At 45.6% G+C, this 24,686-nt stretch overlaps 1 protein-coding gene and 1 long non-coding RNA gene across 3 annotated transcripts in view; both read left to right on the plus strand.

The window, feature by feature from the left end:
• SLIT3 (slit guidance ligand 3) overlaps window positions 1-24,686 on the plus strand; it is a 591,933-nt gene that overhangs the window by 275,714 nt on the left and 291,533 nt on the right. The window lies entirely within an intron of this gene.
• Window positions 1,058-4,129, plus strand: LOC102153258. Of its 2 annotated transcripts, XR_005358228.1 has the most exons (4): window positions 1,058-1,251; window positions 1,349-1,456; window positions 2,119-2,229; window positions 3,829-4,129. It is a non-coding gene; the product is annotated as an uncharacterized LOC102153258 (long non-coding RNA). The 2 variants fall into 2 exon arrangements; XR_005358229.1 differs by lacking the exons at window positions 1,349-1,456; window positions 2,119-2,229 and having other exon boundaries at window positions 1,066-1,251.

Consider the following 24,686-nt stretch of genomic DNA (forward strand, 5'->3'; position numbering starts at 1 on the left):
CTGGCTTGGACTCTACTCTCAGTCTGGGCCACTGTTCTAAGGCCTTGTACAGTGTCTAAGATGAAAACCAAGCAAGATACCTCTGTGATGCCTCTCACCCCTTAGGGCTAGCTGCTCTCTGCGGTCACACTGGGGAGCTGAGAATTGTTTTTGCAGAATTTCCTCTGGTCCTATGTTTGCCTGGGCTTACAACACAGCCTCTGCCTTTGGGGGATAAGAGGTTTTGTTGAGGCAAGAATCATGAGGTTGAGTCCTCTTTGCCTGTGTACCCAGCAGTTCCAGCCTTGGTCTCTCCCTGTCTCTCTCTGTGTCCCATGCTTTCATTCTCCTCCTACCTCTGCCCCCAGTACAGGGATGTTTCTTTCTGTTCTGGGAGAAAGCCTCTCTCCATCTTGGTTTTCCCCAGTTCACTTTGCCTCTTTCTCCATCCACTTCCTCTTTGCCCCCTTCAATCTCCACAAACTCTATCGGTTCAACTCCAGGCATGAGCTTTCAGACTGTCAAAGCCAGAGACTCTTGCAAGTAACTTTTCCTTTGTCTCTGCTATGTACCAGCTCTGAGGCAACAAAGGTAAGGCCAATTGGCGACTTGCTTGAGGAGAGAAGACAGGAGAGGAGAAAATAGATGAAAAACAGATACAAATTAGTAGTTCAAAATATGTTCCAGCCATAATTAAAATGGTGCTCATTTAGCATGTACTTAATTACACCCTGTGTTATCACACTTCTCCACTGCTCTTTTCCTGTACTACATTTATAATGTGGGGGAGGGACAGGCACCGTTCTTTAGCATGTCTGCTATGTCATCTGAAACGAGTGCTCAGTTGCCCCATCGGGATGCTAAGCACCTTCCAGGGAAGCTGGCTAACTCAGATGACAACAGCAGACCAAATATCAGTTCCATGGGTTATTGTTCGTTTGTCCTTCATCTGTGTAGATAGCTGAGTGGGCTGGAGGAGCCTGGCACAAGACAGGCAATGCGGAAGGGGGCTAGTAGGTGAGTAGAACACTTGCCCTTTGGTGAAGGAAGGAGGAGAATGTTTGCAAATGGAATCCCATTGTGACACTTGGCATCATTTCAAATTACTGATATCTTTCTGAGAGTCTTGCAGACCTTCTCAGCTGACTCAACCAAGTTAGGATTATCTAGAGACACAGCTACATGGGATCTGGAAAATGAATTAGCAGGCGGTGGCTTTCCAGCATTGCAGGAGAGTACATGAAGTAGAATGGGCGTTTCAAGAGGAGGAAGGTGATTTTCTGGTTTGATACCTTTTGAAGTCCTTTGGTTTTGTGTTCTCAGGTGATCCCTCTACCCTGATTTACATTTCCTGGTCTCTTCTAAAAAGATCAGTAATTTCTGCTTGTACTGAAATGTGACCTTGGGTGCGGAAAGATGGAGCTGTCTTTGCTCAAATCCTGGCTCACAGATTTACCAGCAGTGTGACCTCAAACAAGTTAGTGCACCTCTGAACTTCAGCTTCCTTCTTGGTGAAAGGCGAGTAACAGCGCATATAGACATTGACCGTGAGGTAGTGCGAGGGCCACGTGCAAGACTTTGTGAAGGTGCTTGCTGCAGGATTTGACAGATAATAAGGGCATGGTGACTGTTTGGTATTATTGCTTTTGGAATAATTTATCTTTGATGCCAAGTGAGGGCTGGAAAATTTTCCTTTGAAAAGGGAATGGTAAGTTCAAGTGGCTTGTCCAGACTGCTGGGGCAGTCAGCAACTGGGCTGGGAACCCCTTCTTCTCAGTAAGAGTTGGACCTGGTTAGGACCACAAAGACTAGATTTCTCTGGCTCCTCCCAGTTGCCAGCTCTAGCTATGACTATGGCCTCTTCTCCAAGGCTCTGTCTTCCTCTGCATGGCCAGGGAATGCAGGCCCCATTCTCTATGCACTGCCTCTCCCAGCCTCACAGCTTTATTGCCACAGAGTATGAGCTGACCCAAAGATGAGTCACCACAGAAACCATTTGCCCTGTTTCATAGGAGTCTAGAGACCTTTGCTCCATGGGACCCAGAGTTCTTTCCACCTCATATCCTGCCAGAGATGGATTCTTTCCATCACAGTGAATTGATCTTTTTTGCTTCTCAATCTCTATATTTCCTTGTATAGACTTCACCCAGGAGGATAAAGTTATCATCACTTCACCAAGAACCATATAGAGCTTTTGCCCAACATGGCAATGGGATGACCTCCTCCAGCCAGTAATACCACAGGAACATGGTAGTTCTTCTCTGACTGCTCTCTGTGAACCCCAGCACCAGAGCCTTCTGGCTGGCTGGCTGCTTTGCGACGGTCACTGTTTGGTAGCCTTTAAGCAACAGGGAAAAGGGAGTTTAGCAGAGAAGATTAACATCCAAATTAACCCCACAGATGATTCCATTGTCTCTGAGTGTTCCAGCTGGAGAAGTCTCAGAAAAGCCAAAGTCTCCGAAGACAAAGTGTGGGCATATACTTCTGTGCATACAGTATTATTGCATCGGGAAGAGGCCGTCTTCAGCTCTTACAAATCTTAGGAAGAAAAGCTATTGAGAGGAGCTTTTTACTTTAAAAAAGCCAGGATAGTTAGAATGGTAGCAAAGCAAGTAGACATGTATTCAGTCAAGCACACAGACTGCAATATATGTAGGCAAACATACACAGGCTGTGCTCCCCAAATATACACTATCAAGTACATACACACATACAAAAGTATAATATAAACACATTTACACACCTACCTAGAGACTCCCAGACCCACTTTACCTAATCTCATTTTAAAGTCTATTATTTCTGAATCAAAGAATATAGAATGAGGCTTGGGACAGATGAGTAACTGCATGTCCTGGCCCTTCATCCTTGATGGTCAGGGTAGGTCCCCTGAATTTGCCAATGAGCCATGATGATAGAATAGTCAAACATCCACGGTTCTGAGACCTGTGGGTATGCAGGTGGCAGCTGCGGAATGAGGTGGGCAGAGCCGTGTGACAGAAGTGCCGTGACTCACCCAGTACCCAGGCCACTTCCTGGATGCCATGTGTACTGCCTCATACTTTGCCAAGGAATGACAGCTAAGGAGGCCAAGGGGATTGGTTTTACTCTCTAGTTGGCTCCGGAGGGAGGCACTCACGGTTTCTGGTAGGACAATCTCTTATTTAGGAAACTTTGGGCAGGAATAAACAAGTGGAGGTGTAGGGCTGGGTTTCTTTCATTGGGTTTTCAGATCCTGTTTCTAATAGTAAACACCAGGCTGTCATCGGCTCTTTGTGCTCAGAGAAGTGTGTGTGTGTGTGTGTGTGTGTGTGTGTGTGTGTGTCTGTGTAAGAGAGAGCAGGGGGAGAAGGGTGGGGGAGGGAGTCTTTAAATTTTAATTGGTCTGCAATGAAAGATTTAACTGTTTAAAAAACAAAACCCTCTTAGTCCCAGACCACAACTAATGTGCTAATGTGGGAGGTTAGGGGCTAGTGAAGAAAGGAGGAGGGGAGGGGCAGATTCCTAATGGATCCCATGGGGAGTTATGCTGTGAAGGGTTAGGAGAACCCACCATATGGACAGTGGAATACAATCCCGATCTACTAATTCTCCAGCTCTTGTACTAACTCAAAGGTGGAGAAGGGAATCATTGCTTTCCTTATTTTTAAGATTATCTCGTAAGTGAAAAAGATGATTAGGGCATGCAAAGTTGGTTTACGGCTTAGCAGTTACCCTGCTTCAGAAGATGCCCTGTCTTGTGGATGGTCATGCTGTAAAGCCCTGAAATACAGTGATGTAGCAGATGCTGTGGGGCTCAGGCACTGCCCCGTTGGCTAAAATGATGGCTTATCTGTCTTCTCTTTCACTCAGATTATGAACCCTACTCCCACGGTGTCCCTCAGCCCAGCACAGTGCCTGGTACTGAGGAGACCTATTGGATTTTCTATGGGCATTTGGAGAAGGTATAGCCCCCAAATTCCTGTGGCCCGCATGACTTCTGTATATCCTGCCATTTGGTTGCAGCATGAGCCCTGAGGAGTGATTCACTTGGCCTTTGAGGCATCTTGCACTGTGTCAGCTGAGGTTGTGTCTTCCCTGCTAAAGCTGTGTCTGCAACTCTAGAAAAATGCCATATAGTGGGTACAATAAAGAATGAATGAATGAATGGTTACAACTGCATTTTTTTCCCTATGTCCTGGTGATCCAGCTGAAAAATAAAACTGGGGATGTGCATACTGGTACTGTCACCAGTGCCATTTGCAAATCCATTCTAAATGGCATTGAATTGAGTTGAACTTCACGCCCCTGTCCTCATTCAGCAGATCATCAGGGAAGATTGTGATCGTGTCACTGGTGATGATGATGTCTACCATTAACTAAAAGCCTGCCATGTGCCAGGAACTCTCTTATCCATTTTACATGCATTGTCTCATTGAATGGTCATAGCTATTCTGTCTGTAGTCACTCAAGTTCTGTTTTCCCAGCAACCGTAGCTCGGACCCACATGTCCAAAGCCACAGACTTAAGAAAGTGTGGAGGCGGTATTTTAACTCAGGGCTCTTGACCAACCCCAGAGCCCCTTCTCTTACCTCTCTGTCTTGCTGAGCAATATCAGCAAGACATTGGAGGAAGGCCCAGAGCTGTTAGTAAAAGGGGCAGAAGAAAAACAAATTGTAGGGAGTCTATTATGGTTGATCTTAAAAGTCTAATAATGATCTTATTTTCTCAGGAGAACATTGTGCAAGCCAGTGATTTACCATGCTCCCTGGCTAGGGGATGATATCCAGGCAGCCAGCTGTCCCTACCTGTGCCTCAGGTTCAGGGCTCTGAACCTAACCCAACAGGGACTCCAAAGGAACAATTTCCATCCACTTCTATTTCCCTTAGATGCACAGAGTATTAGCCCCTCCAATTTCAAGGCTTTTTTTTTTTTTTCCAAAGCAGGTCATAGGCTTCTAGCCAAAAATCCTTTCAATTAATGGACTAGGAACAGCACCCATGAAGCAAATTAGAAACAGATAAGAAGAGAAGGGCCTCCGTGCTCAGAGCAGAGGAAGGGAATAATTCTTGGATTATGCTGATGATTTACCAATGTTTTCCTAATGTGAGAATCGGTCAGCAGGGGCCTGGGTTTTTTATGAGGGAGGAACCTCTTCCAGACAGCTCACTCCCCAACAGCCCCGATAAGTCCCCACACCCCCACTTCCAGTGAGAACGTTGCCCTCTCCAGAGTCACGGTGTCAAAGCCTGTTTAGCTGTTCTTTACGTATCAGCCACAACCCCAACATTAGTTCATGCTTGGAATATGAAGCCATTTCATATTTATTCTTGTTTTATCTGGCAGGGAGCCTTAAAAGAAAAAAAAAAAAGAGTCCCCTGCTGGTGCTGTTCAGCTCTTATATCTTTATAGTCTCTTGAATTGATTTGACAGAGCAATCATAGGCCATGGGTGAGACCAAACGCCTCTCTCAGCAACAGGCTGGAAGAACGGACGAGACTGCACAACTCACCGCCCTGGGGTTACTCCAGCCACATTCACATTCTGCCCTGAGGGGTATGTTCATGCCCTCACCTACTCTGGACTATGCAGACCAATACCATAGACAGAGTGTCCACATGGCAGTTTTCAGTGGGAGCTTCTGAAAAAGAGCAAGGGTATCTGGGGAGCCATTAGGAATGGCTTTCACCACAGAACATTCTAGAAACTGAGTGGAGTCAGACTTCCCCAGAGGAGTTGCAGGCTCTCGAAAAGACTTCTCCAAAGCCACAGTGAGTTTCAGGAAGATTTGTCAAGTGACCCGGCCTGCTGAGAAGCTAAGGTTCGCATTTTGCAAGCTTCAAAGAAGTCAAAGGGGACAGTGACTTGAAAGGACATATGACATTGTGTGTGCACAGAGACATACACTGAGTTTTCTGGGAAAAAAACTCTACAGATTTTGGTGGGTAAGCAAAGAGGTCTGTGACCCCAGAAAGCTTAAGAACCTATGAACTAAGATAACTTTCACTGATGTTCTGAGATGATTTTAAGTACAACTCAGACAAACTTATTTTACTATCTGTGTGCTTGTTTTCAAGTTGGTTAAAAATATATATAACTAGTATCTCACATTTATGATTTTGCAGATATAACAGATTTTGTTATGTAAACCTAACAGTCAAGTTATTAGTGGATAAGGATAAACTAAGTAAATAGCAATACAAATTCTATGCATCTATGGTAAATTCCACGTATGGTGAATTGGGAAATACTTTAATCAAGGAAGAAAAACATGGATGATTCCAGCCCTCATGATCCTTGTCCCAATTATGGAGATGTTTCGCAATTAGACCCCCAATTTTAGTCTGTCCCACCAGCTGCTTACACACCACCATGAATTCTAACACGCACTCAGATCATAAGGGCTCTCCTGCTCCAGAACACACAATAGCTCTCTGTAGCCAAACCATTATGTCCTAAATCCTCTAATTGGGTTTTCAAGTCCAGCCTCCTACCTGATGTTAGCCCCACTATTTCTTGCTTTGGAAACTCTTCTCCTGCCAGACTATTCTTTTCACTGTCCTCCCCAGCTCCCCAAATTCCATATTTATTTCTGCCCTGTTGCTTTTGCCATGTAATTACCTCCATATCCGGTGCCTCTTGTTTTTCTCTTGAGTCACCCCACCCCCAAATCTGCAGTTTCCACCAGTGTTTCCCTTCTCTGGAATATCGCTGCCTTGCCATTCTAGCATGTCAGAAAAAAAGGGAGACTTTTGGTTAATTACCACTTCGTTTGGCACCAGTAAGCCTAGACGTGGAGAGGAGCCACAGCCCGAAGTCTAAAACTTCCCTTTTGGCTTGTTGAACTTGTTGACGAAATGGGATAAGTTTGGGATTAATCTTTGAAAAACAAGTGAGATAAACTTCAGGGTTCCAGAGATATTAACTCCTTGGTCCTCATCCCAGCGTAGGTTATCAAAACCAAGAATTGTTCATTTTTCACAGTTTATGAGGTTTATCTTCGGCCTGTCATGAGACGCTCACAGAAAGATGAAATTGGTCTGTTTCCAGTCTATTTCACTCTCTCATTCCCGCTCTTAAAACAAGTTGAAATGCTCCATTGTAAACACTTGAGGGGGAAAAAAAAAATAGATGTGAGCAGTGAAGGCCATGTACCTCTTACAGTTACTTTGCATTTTTTTAGGTAAGAATGAATAACAGAAACTTTTTTTTTATCGTGAAGGCCAAACTCAAAAGGTAGAGGGCCTCCCCCTTCATTCCAAGCAGAAGGTGAATTTGAAGTGATCTAGTTGGGGAGGGTGACCTCAAATTGTTCTGTGGGGGTAGTTTAGAACTTTTTGTTTTCTCAGGGTTGGACAGAGAAGATACAGGTTCACAAAATGAGGGATGGAGAGGCACTAGATGTGAGAAACTTGTAAAAGAGTTTGCTGGTGTGTTTTCATTGTATTGCCTATCAGACATTCATTAAAAAATAACAAAGTATTTGGATAAACTTGAAAGTGGTTTGAGATGTGAAGAGTACTATTACGTATTTGCAGAAAAGCATTTTTTCAATTGAATGGGATTTTTTTATGCCCTTCTGACGCATCACAACTTTACTAATAAGTAAGTTGACAAAGTAATAGAATTCTTACAGGCACCCTGCTCTGTGCACAAGTCGCTAAAGGTGGTTTCCGAAATGACAGATCAGCAGGAAAAGTTCAAGAGAGGTTTAGAACCAAAACCTCTGATCATGAGCATCTAGGATAAAATAAAGCCTGACTTAAAAAAAATCATTTCTCGAGACTGTTATTACTGAACCACTGTGGATTCATATTTATTAGATAGATGTTAACTGAATGCTCAGGGTTTTTATAACTGGCAGGTGTGTGTCTTTCTTTTTGTGGTTATGTTTGTATAAAGGAAATTTCTAAGGATTCTTTAGTGAGGTCAAACCAGGACTGTAATGTTCAACTCTGTATTATGATTCATCTCATGCTCTGGCTTCTAATACCCATAAAGTTTCTGTTATTCATTCTTACTTAAAAGTTCTTTGTTGTCACTATTGTTTTTAGATTGTTGAGCATCTTCTGTGATTTCTTTATTGTGTTTCTCTTTGTGTAGTTCTGAATTGTTGATTTCAGCATTAATGAAAGAACTTTCCAGTTCTGGGAAGGGTCAGGTTAATAAGGGTTACAATTCTGTGTGTTCTTAACTAATTTTTTTAAGGCAAGGCACAAACGTGTTTCAGAATTCCCAGCCTTGCCCCAGCTGGCCCGGCACAGAGGCTGGGAGCATAAGCCCTGCAGGCAGACCATCTGGACTTGAACTTGGGCCCCTACTCACCTCTGGCATCGTTGGCTATGGACAGAGCATCTTGTGCCTCAGTTTCCTCATGTGTAGAACTGAAGTGAATAATATCATGCCTACCCCACAGAGATATAAGAATTAATGACTTAATACATTGGTTAATACATGCCTGGCTCATACTCATTTCTTCATGTGCTATTGCTGTACCTACCTGACAGAAAGCATTCAGTGTTACTTCTTTTTTCCACGTATCAATCTTGGAACTATTGTATAACTTCTTAGTAACGATCACAGCATTTATTGATCACTGATTTTTGCAAATGGTGGGAAATGTTTTACCGCTACTCCTTCTATTTCTGTAGAGGGGCAGAAACATCCAGGCTCCAAGAGGAAAAATTACGAAGGGCCTTTAGGCTGTCTTCCCTCTCCTTCACTCACTTTTCCCTACTCCAAGCCTGTTCTACAAAATCTTTGAGGTTTGGAACACCATTAGAGCCCAGCAGGCTCCTGTTCATATAGATCTGAGAGCTCACAGGTGGCGTCAGCTCTGTGCCTGCCACCATAGAGCCTGCCCTTGGGTTGGAGCCAGGACTGCCTTTGTGAGGCCTCTGGACACACCCTCGGTTCTCAGTCTCTACTCCTGGGGTGTTTGTCAGTGTGAGCCAGTGACTTGGGTTAAACATGCCTCCTCTGCATACCCCACCCCTTACCCCACCCTGACCCCTGCTGCCAGGCTCATTGTCCAAAGTTCTGGGAGACAACACTAGGAAGTCTGTGGGCAGTGGTGGCCACACGCCTGAGTCACATCTTTTATCAGGTGACCTTTAAGAGCAGTAAGGCCAATGTTCTCTGTCTGCTTGATTCACATTGGTCTTGAACTTGGAAGGGATTGGATTGTGGTTAGTTTTCATAGAGTACCCACAAATACCCACACCAGGCTCTGTGTAGTATTTCACTTGGTCTGATGTCCCTCAGAGGTGAGGATGATTAGTAAGTTGATCAGATCAGGGAACCAGACTGGGAGACGTGAAACTGGCCACACAAGTGGAACAGCCTGGTACCTGAAGATCCGGATTCAAATCCACATCTGTCTGACTCCAGAGCTCAGGGTCTTGAACCCCTCACCAGAGGTTCTCATACTTCAAGTCTACCCAGGATACCCCAGAAGACTCATTAAAACACAGGTAGTCAGGGTGCCTTGGTGGCTCAGGTCATGATCCCAGAGCCCCAGGATTGAGCCCCATGTCAGGCTCCTTGCTCAGTGGGGCGTCTGCGCCTCCCTCTGCCCCTCACTTCACTTGTGCTCTCTATTTCTCTCACTCGCTCTCTCTCAAATAAATAAATAAAATCTTTAAAAAATAAAACACAGATTGCTGGGCCCCTTCACAGAATTTCTGATTCCATGTGGAACCCAAGAATCTGTACTTCTAACTAGTTCCCAGCTGGCACTGGGGCTGCTGGTCCAGGGACCCTGCTGTGGGAACACTGCTGTATACCCGACTGCATGCAATCCAGTGGCTGTTTCTTAGTTCCAAGCCTCATAGTCTATTGGTACATGAAGTAGTATAAAATTCTGGTGCAAAACATCAGAACCAGGAAAGTAAGCTTCTTTGAATTATTAACTGAGATATCTTCCAGCTTGCATAGAAGATGGATCTGTCTGAAGACATTTTAGAATTTGTTGTACTTTCTAAAGCTAAAATGAATCAAGGAAAGGATGAAGGGATGTGTAGCTTTAAGCCGCGACAGAGTATTTTATTCTTAAAATACATTGTCTGGTGACATTTTATTCTATGGACAATCTGGATGACTTTCCTTCTTATAACTGTGAAACCAGGAACCATCCCTATGTCCCAAGAGATTCTTAGAATTTATTACTGAGAGCTTCCACCTGGTTTTGAATATAAACAGTCAAGAGGGAGGGACAGATGGGATTGGAAATTGGTCCCAAATTCAGGGAAAAGTGATTACATGAAGAACAGAGCCCCTGGTCCTTTAATAGACACCAAAGATGAGGCCAGACAGGGGTTCTAAGTGGGTGTAAAGTGCCCAGGAAAAACTCGGATGTACCAGAAATCTGATTTGGTTTCACCATTCCCATGAACCTGATTTTGAACTTTAAGTCCCATCTTACCAAGCTGGTTGGAAATTCCATGTCAGCCACTATCTGGGTCTTCCCCTCTTCTCCCCTCCAGCAGCCCCCACCCCAGCACAGTTAGGAGTTGGCAGGTGTTTGGAAACCAAAGATGGCTAGCACGGATCCTTCACTGTGGCTCAGGCCCACTGAGGACCGTTGGAACACAGAGCCCTGCTTAGAAAAAGTCTTGCTGGGAAAGAGAATTTGAGTCAATTTTGGCTTCCAGACAGGCCAACAAGTGTGATTCCTGGGGTCTTTCCCCCTTCCCTAGGCACAACAAGGGGTGAGGCATCTCCCAAAACTTTGGCCCCTGTGCATATCTTTCCCTCTCTAATCCCCTTCTAGTTTTTGGGAAGGAAGCTGCTTCCCACCTCTTTTTGAGGCCACTCTCCCTTCAACTGCATTCTTCCCCAGTAGAACTTGATACCTATTAGACCCAGAGCCTGAAATACTCAGCTCTTTCTGGGAAGTGCAGAAAAATAATTTCATTCATCCTTCCAGAATGAGAGAAGGGGTAAGAAAGCCAGCAGAGCTCGGATTTGATCCTAAAACAAAGTGACTCACCTTAGATTCAAGCCATGGTTCTCAGTGGAAAGGTGTCCGCTCCCCAACCCTCCACATAGTTGAGGAGTAGCACACCGGGGGCACTGAGCACAGGTTTTGCTAGACAGTGAACTCTCAGGGGACTAGCTTCTAGGACCTGTGTCCTGGTCCTTGCAGATGCCACTCTTGGGGAAGGGACTGGCATTGTCAATCCCCTCACATAGGGACGCCTGGGTGGCTCAGCAGTTAAGTGCCTGCCTTCTCCCCAGGGGGTGATCCTGGAGTCTCAGGATCAGGTCCCACATCGGGCTCTCTGCATGGAGCCTGCTTCTCTCTCTGCCTGTGTCTCTGTCTCTGTCTGTCTCCGTGTCTCTCTTGAATAAATGAATAAAATCTTAAAAAAAAAAAATCTCCTCACATATGGGGCAAAAAGCTGAGTCTCACTAGGCTACAAATTAGAGAGCACAAAGAAATTGAGGAATTTTTGTCAATGAGGCAGTGAGTCGCTCCCTCCATGATTTCCGGGGTGGGGATGGGGGTGTTCTGACCCTACCTCACAGCTGTGAGAGTGACGTATTGACACGGCAAACGTGCAGCAGTCACCTGATAGTCCTGCAACAGGGAAGGCTCTTAAGCCTACTCAGACCCTCGGACCCTGAGCCAGAGTCTACTCTTCATCAGCTCCTCCCCAGCTCAGGCCACCCCTTGTGAGGCGGGCCTAAGTCTCATTCTGCATGCCCCCACCTCCTCCCCCCCACCCCCCATGGAGGCCACAGAAACAGAGGCTGGTTGGGGCCCCTCCCTCTCAGCGCTAGTTCCTGTCACCCTGCCTGGGGACTGGATGGATGGGCCTGAGGCCAGATCACTGACCAGCCCAGATATGAAGGGCCATTTAAAAATCTGCCACCAGGGCGCCCTGTTGGCGCAGCAGTTTAGCGCCGCCTGCAGCCGGATGTGATCCTGGAGACCCGGGATCGAGTCCCATGTCGGGCTTCCTGTATGGAGCCTGCTTCTCCCTCTGCCTGTGTCTCCCCTCTCTCCCTCTGTCTCTATGAATAAATAAAATGTTTTAAATAAATAAATAAAAAATAAATAAATAAAAAATCTGCCACCATTAACTTTCAGACGGTAAATTCTCACAAGCCAAGAGTTGCAAGGTGAGGGTCAGAGAAGACAGTTCTTTTCAGGTCTCTGAATTCACTGTTTTTAAGAAACCACACAGGGGCATCGTGAAGGGGTTTGGCATTATCACTGAAGCCCCCAAGTATATATAGCTAAGCAAGCCTGGGGTCATAAGAAGTCATAGATGATTTCTGTTGCATAAGTTTTGGGAGTATAAGTACCTAAGAGAGACTGTTTTATTGTGTGTTCATTAGAAATGAAACTTTAGCCCTCTTCCCACCTCCCATCCACTTGAAATGGAACCATTTTATGTCACTCTGGTGTGAAATGGGAAAGGATATTTGTAGCTCAAATGGCCCCATGTTGACGTCAGCCCAGGGAAGAGGACAGCAGGCCCCACTCCGGAAGGGCTCTGTTTGCAGACCCAGTGCCTCTGTATACGTTCCTCCATCTGAAAGGGGAGAGGCCTCTCTTGAAGGGAAGAACTTCCCCACAGCAGCAGTCTAATCACTCCTCCTTTTCCCGGCTGCCCTCAGCCATGCTGAGCTTCTGTGAGCTCCGTGGCATGCCTGTTCCGTGCCTGGCACTGTGCTGAGTGCTTTTGTGTACACTAATGATCTTGGCAGTCACCAGTTGAATGTTTGGAGGCGTGAGGGTTGGAGGCACACTCATAGTTGGTCAGAAGAGCCAGAAAGGAGAGTGCTGGGGGAATCAGATTCAATAGCAATCTTTCTCTGGGAAATCAACCATAGTTCTCAAGCTGTGTACAAGAATGCAGGCTCAGATGTCCAGTGTGTTTTGGCTTTGCTATCTGGGAGTTGAGCTGTGTGCAGAGTTGGCAGGTGCCAGCTTGATGCTGGTTTTCCATGCAAACAATTATGCCACAAAAGGGGCAGGAAGTGGGGGTAGCAAGGGAAGCCGCCATTGGAGACCACAAGTTCCCAATCCATTGGAACCATTTCCATCTAACTAATGAGAATCATCTATTTTGCAAATGTGTCAAGTGGGTCCTCTCAGGGGAAGAGCCTTCATGGCACTGATGATTCTCAATGTTCTAACAGTAGATTAGCTAAGTTTTTTTTCTTCTTTATCCCCTAACACAATTCCAATAATTTTCTTTCATCACTTTGTCATTGAGTACCCAAGGAAGACAAACTAAGTTTAGTGTTAACTTGTACAAACCACAACTAAGGTATCACAATGAAGAGTTGGGAAAGTATATTTTAAAATTGTGTAATCAATCTGATAACAGGATAGTGACTTTGAGCATCCATCCTGTTGGATGATCCAAGTAGCTAATTTGTCCTTGCTCTATCCATATGCCCCCATTTGTAGCCCAGCCCTAAACAGCTCATTTGTGAACCTTTTCTGCTCTGTGTCCAGGACAGCCCTGTGTGCTCTGGCACTGAGTCAATCTGCTTGGTTGCACCTGTGGACATCCTGAGGCGTAGCATCCATGCTGCAGTTGAGGGGCATACATAAAAGATGCACTCTTAAGTGAGATCAGTTTGAATCTTGCCTCTATCCCCTATCAACTGTGTAATTTTAGGTAGGACACCAGATTCTTCTGTACCTGAGTTCCTTCATGTAAAAATGGGGATACTGATAGCTTCTAACTTTGTAGGCTTATTGTAAGCATTAAATGAGATGATTCATGCAAAGTAGAAAGCCTGATGCATCGTGGATCTTAATAGCACTCACCATTATCATTCAATCCATTTTGACCTGGGATGGAAGGGCTGTTAATCTCGGAGGAAAGGTGGGATTTATGTGGGCCATATAGATAAACAATGTGTTTGGGTGTGGAAGGACACCAGGGTGGATAGATAACTGAATCCTGGGATGTGACTGTCACCATTCTTGGAGATTATGAGCAAGTCCCAGGTGAGAAAGTGTGAAAAATAAAGGTTGAGGATGATGTAAAAAGTCAGGGCTGTTTTTCTGTACAAATCCAAACATGCTTTTTAATTGTCTATGTATCCCAGAAAACCCTGAGAGAGGGTCTTAACCAGCCACAGCAGCCCAGCATCACACCCTTCCCAGCACCAAGGGTCTCATTTCCCATTTGTTCTTCATTCCATGGGTTCTGGAGCCTTCCAAGGAGCCCACACAGCCTTCCCACTCCAGTGCCTCTGGGACAAGGGTGTCTTCAGACAACCTGGTAAAGTCATTTTCTTCTCTTTCATCTTTTCTCAAAGCTACACAAATAGCCTATTAGGGGCAAAGTCAGAACAAGAACACCAGCCCCTGATTTCTTGTCTACATCCCCAGACGCCCTGTAATCCCAGCTAATTCTAGAAGCCCTCAGCTGCTGCTAGAAGCCTACGTTTTATAAATCTTATGTTTTGCTTTTGTTTTATTTATATTATTATATAACATCAAGAGGAATCAAAGGGCTTTGCTAGATTGGGAAGAAGGCAGGATGCAGCAGAGAAGGTGGGCACTACCTAGGAACAGGGTGGTGGCTTCCCATGCCAGTCGTCATTTTTTCTTGTTTTTATTTCTGCCTTTCATCATGTTGGAAAAAGTATATGAGAAAACAAAAACCCTTTCCATGAATCTTGGTGAGGTGATAGAAAAGTATGTAGTCACTTAAAACACTTCTGACTTTGTAGGACAAAAAGCACCTTTGGAGCAGCGCCAGGGGGGCATTGAGCTAATGGAGTGAGCACCCACCTGGGGGAGTCTTTGACCTTCACCTCACACTGCCTCACTCTCTATATCTGTACAATGGGCTACTGTCTGTCCTGCCTGCTTCAGAAGGCATACAGGAGGAGTCTCTGAGAAAGCAAGGGCAGGATCTCGCAGGTGGGACACCATGCACAGGGCCTGTGTAAGTGAAGACTAACATCTCAGAGCTCTTTCCCCAACCCCAGGAGCCTGGACCAGAACACACAGAGTCCTGAGTCCTGCTCCGTCAGAGCAACTTATCAGTGGCTTCCCAAGAACCTGGCCATTCTGCACTTGGCTGACAGCTCGGGTTTCCTTAGTCCCTTCAGAGATGGAGAGGGAGGAAATGTGTATTTTTCAGTTTGAGAAGGAAGATAAATCTCTAAATGTCAGACCTAGAGCTTAGAGTGAGTACATAAGGGCCGTTTTCATTTGGGGCCTGATGGAGCTGTGTGGGTTTCCCGGCTTCCAAACACCCACCTACTGAAGTCCCAGAAGCTGACCCTCCTTGAGAGGCTCGAGGGTAAATCCTGCACTCTTGTCACCCTTTCCAACAAAGAGAACTCTTTGAAGCTCACATGGAGCTCTGGTGGTCATTATTCTGCATGTAAAGAGCCTTTGCTAATATCCACTGACACTTTCTAGTACAAGGGGAGCACTATATCAACCCCCACAAGAAGAACATGCTGCTGACACTAGCATATGAGGCTGCAGTTCCCTCCTATGTTCAATAATCCTGGGAAGCAACAACTAGAAAATATATTCTAAGGAGTAGTCAGCCATAGAGAACAGTGTTTCTCAAACTGCATCCTTTGGAACCCTGAGGTACCATGGAATATGTTTCAGAGTGAGGCAGAGGTCAGGATCAGGAGGAAAGGAGCAGGAACTGGGAAGCCCAGTGGGCAAAGCTCCAGGCCTCGGTCTTCCAAAACATCTGCTTTCTTCTGCCCTTTATGTCATGGTTCCAGATACTGCTCCATGGATAGAAGGTTCCTCTGCTTTTAAAGAGAGTTTGAGGACCACTGGCTGATTTAGAGGTTCTGTTCCCAAGATTCAACCTATAATCATATCCATAGAAAAATAAATAAGTAAAAGCCATTTACAAATCCAGCTTAATTAGCCCTTGCATAAAGTGAAAGTAAACTTCAGCAGAGTTCTATAGGATTCTCAGCCATCATAATCTTCTGGATGTAGTTGAGGGTCCTTGCATGCATCATCAAGCCCCCCTGCTCCTAACTCATGAGGTCGCCTCACACTATCTGTGAGAAACTTCTATGGACTTTAGCTGGAGAGTGAGCAAACTCGAAAAATCTTTGCCGCCCCCATAAAGTGTCTGAAGAAAACGCAGGGGGTCACCCTCATTTCTGCAAGGGGCAACTTTTCAACCACTGAATGGTGGCCTGGAGGAGGAGGTGTTGGGGGAGGGGGCAAGTCCAGAGGCAAATGCAGTGGCTTCGGGCCAAAAGGGAAAACGCACGTTTTCAGGAAAATTAGAAAAATTTGCCTGAGGCAGGTCCTACTTGCACACTGAGTTCTTATATGGGCCCTTTTATATTGCTGTTTGCTTTGCTTTTAAATAAAAAATGAGTGCCTGCCAGCCAGGGGGCCCCTCAGGCCCTGAAAGGGTCTGCACAGCGTTGCCCCCACCCCCCCCACACCCCCCCCCCACCCCCCAGGCTCCTGGGTCAGAGGCAGATGGGAATTGCAAACCAGTGTCTAGAGGGAAATGTGGGGGAAGAGGCAGCCCGAGTCTGGGCTGGCTTTGTATGTACCGTAAAGAAAAAGCCGGGTGGCCACTCAGAAAGGGGCTTTCTCCTCTCAGGTTTCAGGGGCGGACCCTTGAAAACAATTTGCCTGCTAGAAAGACTGAAAAGGATCTTCACAAGGTCCCAAGCAACAGGGAGAGCCTCATCCCAGCTCTCCTGACAGACCACCATGGCTCTCAGTTTTCCCAGGCCAGCATTCCTGCAGTCCTGGCTATAGGTTTGCTGCTAGGGAAAAAAAAGCCAAGGTGAACAGTACAGTTTAGGATACCCTTAATCCACCTCTGCACCTGGGGTAGCAGTGTCCCTCCTGAGACTGGGGCCATGGGCCCCCTGTTCTCTTCAGTGCCAGGCAGGTGGCAGGGTGAGGCCGTGCACTTGCTGGTGAGAGCAGCAACTGGGGAGAGGGGGGGAGGTAATTCAGATCCTCCTTTCAAGCCCTCTGAACTTGTTTGTTCACCTCTAATATGGGCACAAGAATACACCTGCTTTATAAGGCTTTTTGGAAGGATGAAAGAAGTCAGTCTTTATGGAACCCACAGCTCAATCCTTGGCATGTAGTAACCACTCACGTGTTAGCTATTCTTAATTTAATCATGCTTATGGGGAAGCAAGCACTCGAATATAGTATCTAATAAGAGTGTATGTTTTGCAATAAAAAAAAAAGATCTAGGTGCTGGTCTCAGCTGTGTCAATTGCTTCCTGTGTGATTTTGGATAAATTCCTTGACCTCTCTGAGCTTCACCTTCCCTTTTTGTGAAATGAAGATGATAATGCCCATCTCACAAGGCAGCAGGGACGAATGAAAGGAAGTAACGCGATTATGTGCTTATTAGCACAAGGCCTGGCACTTAGCAAACAGTAAATAATGATAGATACCAATATTACTGCTAGCTCTCACATATGCTATTATCTCCAAGGGGAACTTAAGCATTTGCCCTTTTCCCCCTAAAACCTCCTCAGAATGTCTTCTCCATGCTTTCTGTACCATCTCTCCACCTCCGGGGCGCAGTTACCAAGGGTAGAAAGTGGGCATCCCATTGACGTCTTGTCTCAGTTGGGCTATCCTCAGAGCTCATCCCCTTTACTTCTTTTGGGGAAAATTGCTTAGGATCTGTCAGCTTGGTCTGAGAACAGGAGCTCAAGACCCTGTTCTGAACCCAAATAAATAGAGGTAGAAGCTGCCATGAAATTTTTATGGAGTGGGTCTGCACTTTCTTGTCTCCTCAGCTTAACCTCTTAACTGTTCTGTGCCAGCTAAATATCTATCCACAGAAGTGTTAGAAATAAAGGGACCTCGGAGGACATTCAAGCTGACCCCCATCACTTTACAGGAGAAGGAAATTGAATCTCAGACAGGTGAATGACTTGTTCAGGGTCCCACTACTGGTTTCTGGCCGCCCTGGGAGTAAACCCCAGATCTCTCAGATGATGATCTGTTTCTCAGCTCACCCTCTCCTATCCTCCCATTTCAGCCGAGCTGTGGGGGCAGTGACTATCGCTTCCTTTTCCAGGGCCTTTGCCCACACTGTTTCGCATTAGCATGTGTCTGCCTTTTCCATTCTTGTGGGTGTTGGTTACAACTCAGATTTGCTTAGCTCTTTTATGGTTCAGCTAGCTCACACAGAGAATTTCTGGAATTATGTTAGGTGCAGAGTAGTTTGCTGTGACTTGCACCCCAGGCTTCCCCCGGTTGGGCTCTCCTTCTTGGAGACCCTGAGGAGGGAGACAAATGTGGCAAATCCCACAGGAGATTTGCCAGAAGTGTCTACTGTGTTCTTAGCAGATTCCTTTCAAGTAGCCGAACCTGAGTTTGAGTCCTATTTTGTGGAAGAATCACTTGGGTTTGTTCCTTCTGCATGTAGATACTTCCATTCCCTACAAAGTTTGTTTTGGAAAACCAATTTCTAAAAGTTTTTGTTACTATTAAGAATTTTGTATTGTGAGAATTTTCAACCAAAAAAAAAGTCCCTTCTTAAAGATGTAAACTTACAGTATTCAATCATTAATGGATTTGCCTGGTTTTCATGGCTTTGTAAAAGAAGCGTTCTTTCTATCCTGTTTTGCAAAGCTTCCCTGCATTCGGTTTAGCTTTCTAATAAAAAACTTGAATTCAGTGGTGTGTCTCTGAGCAAATCAATTTAGTGCCAGGGCTGAGACTGTGGAGATGTAAATGTCTGATAACATTGAAGGCCAGAGTTTGCTTCAGCAGGATTTGTTAATGAAAATAAACTCAGAAAATTTTGCTTTCTGAAGTGAACAAGGAGGGCAGACAGCTGGCACAGCTGAGATGGGGAGTGCCAAAGAGATTCCAGGAGAAAGCATGCACATTTTTTTCTCTGGAGGCAAAATCCAGAGATTTTGGATTGGCTGGCTGGGTTTGTGCCCTGCTGGTCCATGGGGAAATCTCCTAGTTAATCCTCCTCCAACCTACCCCACCATACAAGATAAAGTCTGGAAAGGTATGCAGTCCAGGTTAAATTTAAATCCCAGCCCTTACCCTCCCATAATGTGTGCCAGTTGAGGAGCATCTGAATTACATCCCAAAGCATCTAGTGTGAAGTTCACTTTAAGTTAGATCTTCTAGTCTCCCTGGGTACATCCTGCACTGGGTTGCTATTTTCCAGAAGCTATTCTGAGAAAGTGGCCAGGAAGCCAGACACCCCTCCTTCTGTGTCCTGTGGCTCCAAGTGGACGGGAAGCCCATGGAAAGAGCTGTGTTTCCCATCCTGGGGAGACTGGATGTTGTCTGTGATCCCTTCCAAATATACAATTATAGAGTTCTAGGGTTTTGGCAAATTGTGTGCCCATGTCATTGAGAAAGAAAGGAAAACCACGTGGTTGAGTGAGAGGAGCAATGTGGCAGAGAGTTGCCCTAGAGTGGCCAAACATCGCGGTTTGCCTGGAACCAAGGGACTTCCCAGGACACGGAACTATCAGCTTTAAAACCAGGGAAGTTCTGGACAAAATGGTCACCCCAGGTGCTCCACATCAGCCTCCCTGACACCTTAAGATAGATACAGGTTGGGGAAACCCAGACTGGAGGGGATTTCTAAACCCAACAGGCTTTCTGATGGAGTCTGGCTGATGGAGTGAGGGGGACTGGGTGCTAATGCAAAGGATGCCAAAGAGAACACCTAGAAGTACAGGCAACTTGTTTCATCTGCTTTAGCGCCACTTAGGGCTGCTGTGTACTGATACAAAATTCACAGACAGTGGAAGCGGGAGCTTATGAGGATTCTTAGTTCACTCCTGCCCCTCCTCCACCACCAAAAAGGAAAAAGAAAAGTCATCTCTATATTCCATAAGAAATCTTTTCATCTTGTCCCTGTTCTGGGAATGGAAGCTTCCTCTGCAATGGATAGGCTGCCACCTTGTGGCCATAGGGGAACGTGGGTGCGCAGGGAACCAGAGAGAAAGAAAGAAGTGCCCTTGGGTCAAAATCAGTTCAGCTCCCACCTCGAAGGGGGCAGCAAGCTAAGCGCTGTGCCTCTAAGGCCCTAATGAGATTAACAAGGGTGGAGCTTGCTGTGCATGTGATAAACAAATATGCTTAGCACTTTCCATGTGGTATCTCCAGGGTGCTCCCAGCATTACCGTCACCATTTTACAGACGAGCGAACTGAGACTAGGAGGTTGTCACTTTCTTAAGGTGACAAAACAAACAGCTAGAGCTTGAAAGCAGGAGAGCTTGGGCTTAAAGCTCATGGCTTCAACCTCATGGCTGGACTGGAGGGAGACTAGCCTGAATGGAAATAGGACAGCAGAGTCTGGGCAGGAGAGATGGGCCACCCTGAATATATGGGAGAAACTCAGCTGGGGTACATGAAGAATGGATGCAAGGCAGGGGGTGGCTCTGATGTCAAATGCAGTAGAATCCAGGGTAGAGGGAGAGAACTAGATTGTTGGGATTCTGGGTTAGACAGAAGGCAGGATGGAGCAGCCACGGAAAGACAGGTGGGGATCAGATAAGGACAGCGAGCCTCCACCTAGTGAACATTAAATGATGTGCTGACAGTCTGGGCTCAATAAATGTTAGCTTCTGCTATCAATATTGACAAGCATGAGTTAGCTCCACACTATGGGTTTTACCACATTTCATTAATTTGCAACAACTCTATGAAATCTGTGTCATTAGGAACCCCATCTCATAGGTGAGAAAACAGCCTCGGAGAGGTCATCACTTAGTCCTTTTGATGTCACTTAGTCCTATCGATGGTGCATGAGAGTCCCAGCTTGAACCCAGGTCCTTCCGACTCGAGACCTGTGCTAAAACCTCCACGTGTTTGCTGGTGGCGGAAAACAAAACTGGTTGCAGACGTGGAAGGCAATACTCACGGCATGTGTGGGAGAGCCAAAGTCAGGGAGCAGTAAAGAAGGATTTGCGCAGGGCAGCTGGGCGAGGATCTAGGACTGCAACAGGGCCCCCGACTGGCAACGTCCTGGCTGATGAATGCATGGAAAGTCCTCTCCCTCCAGCTCCCGGTGTGCGCAGAGAGCTGTCTCTGCACTGGCTAGGGGACAGGAGGACCCCACGGGCCCAGGGTTGACTTTTCCTTATTCACACTGCCAGGAAGTACAGTGGGATGATGCCTGCACTCACCTGTCTACCTCCAGCAAGTTAATTCACCCCTCTTGAGTTTTCTCTCCTATCATATAAGGATCACTGTTTTTGTTCTACATCATTGTATTAACCTACCTAGCGTCTAGCACTGTGGGAGGGGAAATTGTGAGAATTAACTGTAAGAAGGGATGCAAAAGGACTGTGGGAAAGTGTGAGCCACAGGACGTATTCTGATTTCTGAAACTGAAGGTATGAGCCTATGGAAGACTCGGTGTCACCATGCTGTACAAAGAATGTGTTAAGTAGTATTTTCTTGGTGAGGCAGGACAGTTCATTTAAAAAGCCTTACTACATTGTTTAGGTGTCTTTCAGTTACAAAGTTTTACAAAAAGCCATTCCAAGTTTTACCTTAAAAAAAAAAAAAGGTGATTGCTTCATGGGTCTGAAAAACACCCCTAGGATGATTTAATTAGGGGTCCAAATACAACCACTACACCCAATTCCTCTCTCTCTCTCTTTCTCTCGGCCCTAGTTTTCTTTATATTGCCTCCATTTGCAGAAAGGTGCTCCCCTCACTGTGACAAGGGGGACACCATAGCTCCAGACCTCACATCTTCCAGGCTCACGTTCAGTGGAGGATAATACCTACCATTGTCTCTGTTCCAGAATTCTGCAAACACATCCCCCCCTCATTGGTTTCAGCTGGGGACAGAGGAATGAGAAGCTCTGGCTCAGCCCAGGGCCACATGCTCTGCCCACCCAAGCACAGGAACTGAAATGTAGGGAGGGCTGGCTCTGCAAACAAAAATGGGGGCTATTGCAATAAAAAAGCAGGGAGAGAAATGCTGGGGAGATATGGCATCAATCAACACATGTCCCCCATCATTGCCTTGCCCTTCAGTTTGGGATATAGGCTCCCTCTGCAGCACTGAAGCTGCTGTTGTTCTGATGACTTGCTGATGAACAGCAAAGCAGAGATTGCTGAAGCTTAATCTCTTTCTACTTCCTAAGACATTGCAAAATCCAGAAAAATGGGCAGAGTGACCTTGGGGCCAGAATAGCATATTCCTGGCTCAGCTCCTAGGGCAGCCATAGAGGGAATTGGGTCCTGACTTCTATTAAAAGAATTGAAGTGTACCTAGGCTGCAGTTTGGTTCCCCATCCAGGAATTGAAGTCCTGCAGGGTACAGAGCCCAAGTGGCTGCAGGTACGGCACTAAAAATCCCGAGCCATAAGAAAGGGAAGACACTTGAGGGTCAAGTCACTGTAATTCTATGAAATGAACTGAAAATTTTAGCTTACTCCTTTACAACTTCTAGTAGCATTCCTCCTATCATTTCTCTCCTGTGTGGTGTTTCTAGATCATTTCTTAAAAGTTTGTCATTAAAATTATCTGGGTGCTTAAATGTACAGAACTGGTCCTACTTGAGACCTCATGATTCAGAATGGGGGGGACAGGAAGCACCCTGGGTTGCTAAGTCCATGGAGGTTTGAGATGTTCTTCTATTATGTGTAAATTTCCCCCAATAACTCACATTTTATCTGCACTTTGCTAAAAATCAGCCTCATATTCCAGTTATTTTCCTCTGATTTCCAAGAGTAGTCCATGAAGTAGAAAACATTACAAATGGGGCTCTTCCTCTTGGAAAAAGTAGGGCAAGCATGAGGTTTTGAGAGTCACCCTGACATTTTGCCAACAAGATGTCATTAAGCCCCATACAGTCTCACCTCGGTACACCACAGGGCCTGGAAAGAGCCTTCTTCTGTTGTTGGCCTTATATAGACAGCGTGGCTGCCCTACACTTCATGATGATCAGAAGCCAGAACAGTTAAACGACGAAGCCAGCTGAGAGAGAGAGTATTGACAGGAAGCATGCCAGGTGACTTAATTGAATTTGGGCAATTCAGTTGGGGTAGCTGGTTCTCATTTAGGAAATTTATATTGAATAACCAGTTCCCTTGTTAAAGCAAGAGACGCAATTTGAGGAGTTCTGCGCCAGGCACAGACAACCCAGCCGGTCCCTATGCTGAGTCCTTGCTCCTGCTCATGTTCACTGGCATTTCAAATTCACTTGGTATTTGTCTGCTTTTCTCCTCCCTTGGGAATTTTCTAAGGTCAATTGTTAGGCTTTTTAATTTTATGGTAGTGAGTTTCAAAGTTGAATGATACTCTGGTTTGTCACCAGCATATTTGACAATGTTTGCCCTCCTTTTATCCAGTTTTTTTTCCTATCAGACTCTCCATGTCCCTTTCTTTGTTTTCCTTTTCCTTTCTTTCTTGGCCTCTTTTTAATATGGTAATGGCATCCTGACATAGCTTCTATCCAAGACTCAAAGTTTGGGGGTCTGGTTCTTTTGAGAAAGGAAAAATTTTCTGTGATTTCTCCATCTCTATCATGTACCTCAGAAAACCTTTTGGAAATAGCTTATACCTTCATAAATAAGTAAATAAGTATACCAGCGAATATTTACTATGTGCCAAGCACTGGTCTAAGTACTTTATACCTTAATTTTCATAATAAGTCTAGAAGTCAGTTCCCCCCATTTTGCAGATGAAGAAACTATGGCAACAGAGGATGTCCCTCAAGGCCCACAGCTGAAAGGAGATAGACCAGGGAATAGACCTCAGGTCTTGGCTCTTCACCACCCTGTGCCACATCCCAAAAAGAATTTCGGCCTCAGAGAGATGAGGCAAACATCAAAGCCCCACTTAGGATTTATAATATTTCTGATGAAGAAGATATTTGCTCCCATCCTGGGCAAGGGATTGCAGGGCTTAGATGGAGAAAGTCTTAGCACTAACCTATTATTGATTTATGTGAAAAGATAAATTGGCACCAGACAGGGAAATCCCTGGCTTTAGGTAATCTTGGGGAGTTTATCTGGGGGGATGAGGCTGGTGAGATCTCTACAAAAAGAGGAGCATTTTATTGTACAGAGAGAGATGTTTTGATCACAGAGTTCTTCTGGAGCCAGTAGCTACCAGGAAGTCTGACTTAGCCTTTTGACGTTCAAATCCATCTCCAGTGCAAATGGAAATGTCCCTTGAGACATCAGTTCACCCAGGCCTTCAGGACAGCAGTATGACCACTTCTCACCTTCCAGTTTTGATTATTTGGTGGCTTACAAGATGCATAATTATTCTTTTGCAAAGGAAACCAGGTAAGCGAGAGACCAGTAGTCAACAGTTCATGGACAAGCAGTGATCACTTGCGAGTTGAAGAGACTCCAGTCTCAGCTCTAGCCTTCTATGCCCTGAAGTATCCAGGGTCCTAGACGATTCTTAGGAATCCTGATGCCTTTGTACAGTAATCCAGGGTTCCAGGAATAATGCTTCCCACATTGATTGAAACTGTCTATCAGAGGAATATGAGAGCAGCTGATGTATCTTTAGAATTCAGGCACAGAGTTATTGATCAGGGAAGAAATGAAGACGTGTGGTTATTAGAGTAAAGTAATGTGTGGGTGGAGCAGGGGCAACAGTGCCCTGGGGCATTAGGTAACCTTTCAACTCCATCTGCAATAATTAAAATCAGGGAGTGTTGGCTGGGCACAGTGCCAGCTGATTCAGCTTGCTCTGGGCTCTGCTGGCCCCATCACCTGAGGCTTTATTTTATTTTGATGGGCATGGGGGAGGGACTA

Source organism: Canis lupus, chromosome 4 (assembly GCF_011100685.1).
Source record: "Canis lupus familiaris isolate Mischka breed German Shepherd chromosome 4, alternate assembly UU_Cfam_GSD_1.0, whole genome shotgun sequence".
NCBI classification, from domain to species: Eukaryota; Metazoa; Chordata; class Mammalia; order Carnivora; family Canidae; genus Canis; species Canis lupus.